Below are 8,330 nucleotides of genomic sequence, written 5' to 3' on the forward strand. Positions count from 1 at the left end.
GTTCATTAGTTTCCAGGAATATTTTGATTTCTGTTTTGATTTCTTTTATGACCCACTGTTCATTTGAGAGCATGCTATTCAATTTCCATGTGTTTGCATATGTTCTAGAGATTCTTGAGTTGTTGATTTCCGGTTTCATTCCACTGTGATCAGAGAAGATGTATGGTATGATTTCATTTTTTTTTGAATTTGCAGAGACTTGCTTTATGACCTAGTATGTGGTCCATCCTAGAGAAAGTTCCATGTACTGATAGGAAGAATGTGTACTCTGCAACTATGGGGTGAAAATTTCTGTAGATATCAGTTAAGTCCATTTGGTCTATAGTTTCGATTAGCTCTTTTGTTTCTTTGTTGAATTTCTCTCAGGTTGATCTATCCATTGATGAAAGTGGGGGTGTTGTAGTCCCCTGTTACTATTGTATTGGAGTCTGTCTCCTTTTAGATCACTTAACAGTTCTTTTAGATAGCCAGACACACTGTAATTGGGTGTATATACATTGATTATAGTTATGTCTTTCTGTTGAATTGATCCCTTAATCATTACATAGTGCCCTTCTTTCTCTCTTTTAACAGTTTTTGTGTTAAAGTCTGTTTTGTTTGATATTAGTATGGCTGTACCTGCCTTTTTCCTTTCTATTACCATCCTTGACTTTCTTTTTTTAAAAGATGTATTTATATATTTGAAAGGCAGAGTCACAGAGAGGCAGAGGGAGAGAGGGAGAGAGGGAGAGAGGGAGAGAGGGAGAGAGGGAGAGAGAGAGAGAGAGAGGTCTTCCATCCACTGGCGCACTCCTCAGATGGCCACAGTGGCTGGAGCTGGGCCGATCCTAAGCCAGGAGCCAGGAGCTTCTTCCAGGTCTACAATGTGGGTGCAGGGGCCCAAGCACGTGTGCTATCTTCCACCGCTTTCCCAGACCACAGTAGAGAGCTGGATAAGAAGTGGAGCATCCATGTCTCAAACCGGTACCCATATGGGATCCAGCACCGCAGATGATGGCTTTAGCAGCTATGCCACAGCACTGGCCCCAATCCTTTGACTTTCAGCTTACATGTATCTTTGTTAGTGAAATGTGTTCCTTGTAGGCAGCTGTGTACCTGGATCCCTGCTGTTCACATGGGAAACCCAAACTGAATGCCCGGATCCTGGCTTTGGCTGGGCCCAGCCCCAGCTATTTTGGATGGAGCATCTCTGTCTATCTCCCTAGTGGATGGGAGGTCCTGCCCCTGCCACCATTTCTGTTTCTCTGACTTTATAATAAGTAAATAATTAAGTAAAAAATTAATCCAGCCATCTTCTGTCTTTTGAATGGGATGTTTAATCCCTTTCCTTTTTACTTTTAGAGTAATTATTGATGTGTTAGAGATTACTATTGTCATTTTGTTAGCTGTTTTCTGTCTTATAGTGTTTTTGTCCCTTTCTCTCTTTTTTGCTTTCTTCTAATATGCTCTGATTCCTTTCTATTTTTCTTTGGTGTACCTACTTTCACATTTTCGTGGTTACAGTGAGGCATACATAAAGAACATCTTTTAGGCTTCCATAGCCTTGATAACTCATGACAAGAGCCTAGGGTGATTACTGACGCCATAAACAAGAGTGTCAATTTGTTAAGTCAGCAACAGGAGTCACTGTGCATTTACTCCTCATGTAGGATCTCTGTCCTTAATGTGTTGTACAATGTGAATTAATGCTATAACTAGTACTCAAACAGTACTTTACACTATGTGTTTCTGTGTAGGTGCAAACTGTAGAAATCTTTACTTAATATATACTAAACTGATCTTCTGTATATAAAGATAATTGAAAATGAATCTTGATGTGAATGGAATGGGAGAGGGAGCAGGAGATGGGAGGGTTGCGGGTGGGAGGGAAGTTATGGAGGGGAAAAGCCACTTAATCCATAAGCTGTACTTTGGAAATTTATATTTGTTAAATAAAAGTTAAAAAAAATAAAAAAGAACATCTTTTAGTCATTGCAGTCTCTTTTAAACTGACTACAACTGCAGCACATACAAAAACTCCACATGTTTACTTCTCTCACGCACAACTTTATGTGATTGCTATCACAATTTACATATTTTTACATTGTGTTTGTTAAAATTTTTTAGTTATTCTTAATACTAATACTAGTAAATACTAGTGATTTACACCCATTTACAGTATTAAGTAGTCTGTATTTGCCTATATATTTACTCTTACAAGTAGGTTTTATTGTTTCAGATCTTTGCATTTTTTTTCTTTTCATTTTAACTTGAAGAACTCCCTTTAGCATTTCTTGTAATGCAAACCTAGTGGTGATGAACTCCATCAGGTTTTGTTAATCTAGAGAAATCTTTTTCTCGCCTACATTTTTGAAGGTCAGTTTCACTGAGTATAGCACTAGAGGTTGTAGCTTTTTTTTTTTTTCTTCAAGCATTTTTATTATGTCATCACATGCTTTTCTGGCCTGTAATGTTCTGCTGATAAATTGTCATATGGTCTATGTAAGCTCCCACATACATGATGAATCACTTTCCTCTTTCTGATTTCGAGTTTCTCTCCTCGTCTATGACTCTTGCTAAATTGATTATAATATGAGTTGCCAAAGCTATGGAAGCCTAAAAGATGTTCTTTATGTATGCCTCACTGTAACCACGAAAATGTGAAAGTAGGTACACCAAAGAAAAATAGAAAGGAATCAAAGCATATTAGAAGAAAGCAAAAAAGAGAGAAAGGGACAAAAAACACTATAAGACAGAAAACAGACTTCTTTAGATTTGTCCTATTTGGGACTCTTTGGGATTCATAAATCTGGATGTCCACTTTCTTCCTCAGTTTGGGAAATTTTAAATAGGCTTTCTACACCTGTCTTCCTCTTATCTCCTTGGACTCCCCTGATACATAGTCAGGCTTACTTGATATACTCTCATAAGTACCTATGTATTCTCATTCTTTTTCATTCCTTTGTGTTTTTGCTCTTATGACTTGAACACTTCAACTTAACTGTCTTTGAATTCACTGATTCTTTCTTATGCTATATCAAATCTACAATTGAACCCCTGCTATGAAATTTCCAATTAGTTACTGTATTTCTATTTATTTTTATTCTCTTTTTTTATCATGTATCTTTTCATGACTTATTTTTTCTATGTTCTCTTAATTCACTTAAATTCTTTTTTAAAAACCTGCAGCTTTCTTTTAAAATGGCTTTATTTGTGTGTAAGACAGATACACAGAAATCTCCCATCTGCTGGTTCAGTCGCCTTCAACAGCTGGGGCTGGGCCAGACCAATGCCCGGAGCTGAGAACCAATCTTGGTCTCCACATGGGTGGCAGGGACCCAGTTGCTTGAGCCTTCACCTGCTGCATTTCAGGGTGCACATCAGCGGGAAGCTTCAGTTGGGAGAGGAGATAGAATTCAAACCCGAGCACTCAGCTATGGAATGTGGGTGTCCCAAGCAGTATCTTAACTGCTTTGCCAAACACCCTCCCTCCCAAAAATCTGAGTTTCTTTAAGATGATCTTTTTAAAGTCTTTGTTAGGCAATTTATAGATCTTTATTTCCATTGGGATGGTTAATTGGGATTTGTTTTCTTTCTTTGATTATATCATATTTGAATGATTCTTCACATTCCTTGCAGTCTTGGACAATATATTCCTTTGTTGTCTTTGCATTTGAAGAAACAACCAGTTCTCTCAGGCTTTATGGACTGGTTTTGACTGGGGAAGACGTTTCCTGATAAGCCTAGGGAGATATTGTGGGCTTCTGTCTCTAGCTGCTCCAGGAATTCTTCAGTTTCTTGTTCCTTCTTGTGTCAGACTGTGCTATTTGCTTCAGTGCTTACATGAGAAAAAACAGCAACTAGCTCCTTAGGGAACGCACTGAAAGTTCAGGTACAAGTACACTCCACTTCTTTTCCTTCATTCTGGGGAAACACCTAAGTTCTATACCTTTTCTCAATCTTGCAGGGTTGTGATGGTTGCCAGGAGCTACCAGCCCCCTCTCCTGTTCATATCTGCCCAGGATACATGAATGATGCCAGCTTCATCAGTGCTCTAGAAACAAGGCCCTTGGAGAGTGTGATGAAGAGCCAAGAGGCCATGGCCATGCTTCACTCTCTTTTCCCCCTGTGGTTGAAGTCATGGGTCAAGGTGATTTCTCTCAGTGCTGTGTTGTCCCAGTTTGGTGTAGTGGCTGATATGGGTAAAGCCAGTTTCTCTTCTTACCTGTTTCCATGTAGCTGTTTCCAGTTTTGTACCATTCTGGGATGCTGCCACTTCTTAATTTGAATATGGGCTTCTCCTAAAGATATTTTCTGCGTGTATGTTGTTGTTAGATCTATGTTTCTGTGGAGAAGAAGAATTGGGACTTTCTAGTCTGCCATCATCTGGACTTTGTTCCCAAATGGCAATTTTATAACAAAAAAATAATAATTATTTTTAAAAACCTCATTGGTTAAGTTCCAGAGTAGAATAAAGTAAACAAAGTATAGAAACAGTGAATTTCAGGAGAAATATTTTTGTTCAAGGTTTAGGTAGTGTTCAATTTTTCCTCATTTAAATCGAGCCTGGAATGATCCTTTAAACCCAATGTGAGCTCACATCTAAAAATGTTTTCTGAAAATTCTAACAACAGAGAGGCTGGCAATGTGGCTCAGCTTGTTAAGCCGCTTATGACACTAGCATCCCATGTGAGCACCAGTTCCAATCCTGACTGCTCCATTTCCAATCCAGCTCCCTGATGATGCACCTGGAAAAGCAGCAGAAGATGGCCCAAGTGCCTGGGCCTATGGCAGCCACATAGGAGACCTCAATGGAGTTTCAGGCTCCTGGCATTCAGATTGGCCCTGCCCTAGCTGTTGCAGTCATTTGGAGAGTGAACCAGTGGATGGAAAAGCTCTCTCTCTGTCTCTCTCTCTCTCTCTCTCTCCTCTCTCTCTTTCTCCCTCTCTCCCCCTCCCTCTCTCCCTCTCCTTCTTTCTCTGTAATTCTGCCTTTCAAATAAATAAAAAAAATTTAAAAATTTAGAAACTGATCTGCAGTATACCAAAACATAAACATTTCCTAACAATTTATTAAATATTTAATGTAGCCCTACTTGATGCAGTATAACCCACTACCAATTTGTACTTATATGAGATGTGTAATTGCATGCATGTTTATTTCTTTTTTAAGATTTATTTTGTTTATTTGAAAGACATAGTTACAGAGAGAGGTAGCGCCAGAGAGAGAGAGAGAGAGAGACAGGTCTTCCATCCACTGGTTTACTCCCCAAATGGTGGCAACAGTCAGAGCCGAGCTGATCTGAAGCCAGGAGCCAGGGAGCTTCCTCTGGGTCTCCCACGTGGGAGCAGGGGCCCAAGGACTTGGGTTATCTTCTGCTTTCCCAGGCCATAGCAAAGAGCTGGATCGGAAGTGGAGCAGCTGGTACTTGAACTGGTGCCCCTATGGGATGCCAGCGCTGCAGGCCAAGGCTTTAACCCCCTGCGCCACAGCACTGGCCCCAGATGCATGTTTATTTCTTTCTGCATTCTCCTACCATGAATGTGAAAATATTTCCATTTTTTGCTATTAAAATATGAAATCGGCCGGCACCATGGCTCAGCAGGCTAATCCTCCGCCTGCAGTGCCAGCACACTGGGTTCTAGTCCCGGTCGGGCGCCGGATTCTGTCCCAGTTGCCCCTCTTCCAGTCCAGCTCTCTGCTGTGGCCCGGGAGTGCAGTGGAGGATGGCCCAAGTACTTGGGCCCTGCACCCGCATGAGAGACCAGGAGAAGCACCTGGCTCCTGGCTTCGGATCAACGCGGTGCGCTGGCCGTGGCAGCCATTGGAGGGTGAACCAACGGTAAAGGAAGACCTTTCTCTCTGTCTCTCTCTCTCACTGTCCACTCTGCCTGTCAAAAAAAAAATGACACCATACACTCATATTATCATAGACAGATTCAGCTGCATTAAATATTTTCTTTATCTAAACACTAATTTCTTTTAAAGCTAATGTAGAAACTTGAGTCACTCTAAATTTCTCTACTCTGTGATAAGCATTTGTATCAGTGTCCTAATGCAGCTCTTACAAAGTTCCAAAAACTTAGTGGATTAAAAAAAGACGTACTATAAAATTATAGTTTTGGAAATTGGAAGTCCCAAATCAGTCTCACTGTTCTAATTTTTTAAGATGTCAGCAGGGCTGATTCTTTCTCGAGGTTCTGAGGGGGAAATCCATTTTCTTGCCTTTTTCTGCTTCTATAGACTGTCTGCATCTTTTGGTTTGGGACCCATTCCTTATATCACTTCCATCTCTTTCTTCCATTGTCACATCTCCTGCTACTAATTCTGATCTTCCTGCTTCTTCCCCTCTTATAAGGACCTTTGCAGTTACATTGAGCACATCTGGATAATCCAGGATAAGCTCTCTTTTTCCAAGATCTTTAATTTGATCATATCTGAAAAGTCTCTTTTGCCATATAAGGTAGCATATTCACAGGTTTTAGGGATTAGGATGTGGGCATCACTGAGGGACTGTTATTCTGTCTACCATACCACAATTCTTATGTTTAAAAGAACATATACTTCTTTTTTATAGAAAACATGTATTTAATAAATACAAATTTTGGTATTTGTCCCTTTGGGATTGGCTTATTTCACTCAGCATAATGTTTTCCAAATTCCTAACAGGGATCACTTTTCAGTTAAAATTTAAACACCTAAGAATAATTGTGTGTTAATTACAGAGTTCAACCAATGGTACTAGAACAAAAAAAAAATACTAAATGGATAAAGTATTACATTGTACATCTCCCTGATAGGTGACAATTAACTGAGCACCAAAAAGGAAACCTGTTAAAGTGAAATGAACACTATGAGAAATGGTGACTTGATCAGCCCTTGCCCTGACTGTTGATGAACAACTTAATATGTTATCCCTCTTAGTATTTTTTTGTTTGTTCTACTTAATACTTTTGGTTGAATACTGTAATCAATACACAATTCTTCTTAAGTGCTGAAACTTAACTGAAACGTGATCGCTGATAAATATAAGAGTGGGAATAAGAGAGGGAAGAGATGTGCAATTCGGGACATGCTCAAGCTGACTTACCTCAAACGGTAGAGTTAGAAACAGACCAGGGGATTCCAATTCAATCCCATCAAGGTGGCATGTACCAATGCCATCTCACTAGTCCCAGTGATCAATTTCTGTTCACAATTGATCATAATGATAGGACTAAGAACCAAAGGGATCACATAAACAAGAATAGTGTCTGCAAATACTAGCTGATAGAATAAAAAAGGGAGAGAACGATCCAACATGGGAAGTGAGATACACAGCAGACCCATAGAATGGCAGATGTCCTAAACAGCACTCTGGCCTCAGAATCAGCCCTTAAGGCATGCGGATATGGCTGAAAAGCCCATGAGAGTATTTCAGGCATGGAAAGCCAAGACACTCTGGGGGAAAAAAAAAACTAAATGAAAGATCTCTGTGAGTGAGATCCCAGTGGAAAGAACGGGTCATCAAAGAAGGAGGTACCTTTCTCTGAAGGGAGGAGAGAACTTCCACTTTGACCATGGCCTTGTCTAAATATGATCAGAGTCGGTGAACTCAGGGGGCTTCCATAGCCTTGGCAGCTCATAACAAGAGCCTAGGGTGATTACTGAGGCCATAAACAAGAGTGTCAATTTGTTAAGTCAACAACAGGAGGCACTGTGCACTTACTCCTCATGTAGGATCTCTGTCCTTAGTGTGCTGTACATTGAGATTTAATGCTATAACTAGTACTGAAACAGTATTTTTCACTTTATGTTTCTGTGTGGGAGCAAACTGTTGAAATCTTTACTTAATGTGTGCTAAACTGATCTGTATATAAAGAGAATCGAAAATGAATCTTGATGTGAATGGAAGGGGAGAGGGAGTGGGAAAGGGGAGGGTTGTGGGTGGGAGGGAAGTTATGGGGGGGAAGCCATTGTAATCCATAAGCTGTACTTTGGAAATTTATATTCATTAAATAAAAGTTAAAAAAATAAATATAAATTTTGAAAGTGCAACTTTTGGATTATGGTGGTTTTCCCCCCCATAACCGCCCTACCACCCGCAAACCATCCCATCTCCCACTCCCTCTCCCATCCCATTCTTCATCAAAATTCATTTTCAATCATCTTTATATACAGAAGATCAATTAATATATACTAAGTAAAGATTTCAACAGATTGCACCCACACAGACACACAAAGTATAAAGTACTGTTTGAATACTAGTTTTACCATTAATTCACATAGTACAACACATTACAGAGATCCTACATGGTGAGCAAGTGCACAGTGACTCCTGTTGTTGATTTAACAATTGACACTCTTATTT

The sequence above is a fragment of the Oryctolagus cuniculus genome, chromosome X (assembly GCF_964237555.1).
Source record: "Oryctolagus cuniculus chromosome X, mOryCun1.1, whole genome shotgun sequence".
Taxonomy (NCBI): domain Eukaryota; kingdom Metazoa; phylum Chordata; class Mammalia; order Lagomorpha; family Leporidae; genus Oryctolagus; species Oryctolagus cuniculus.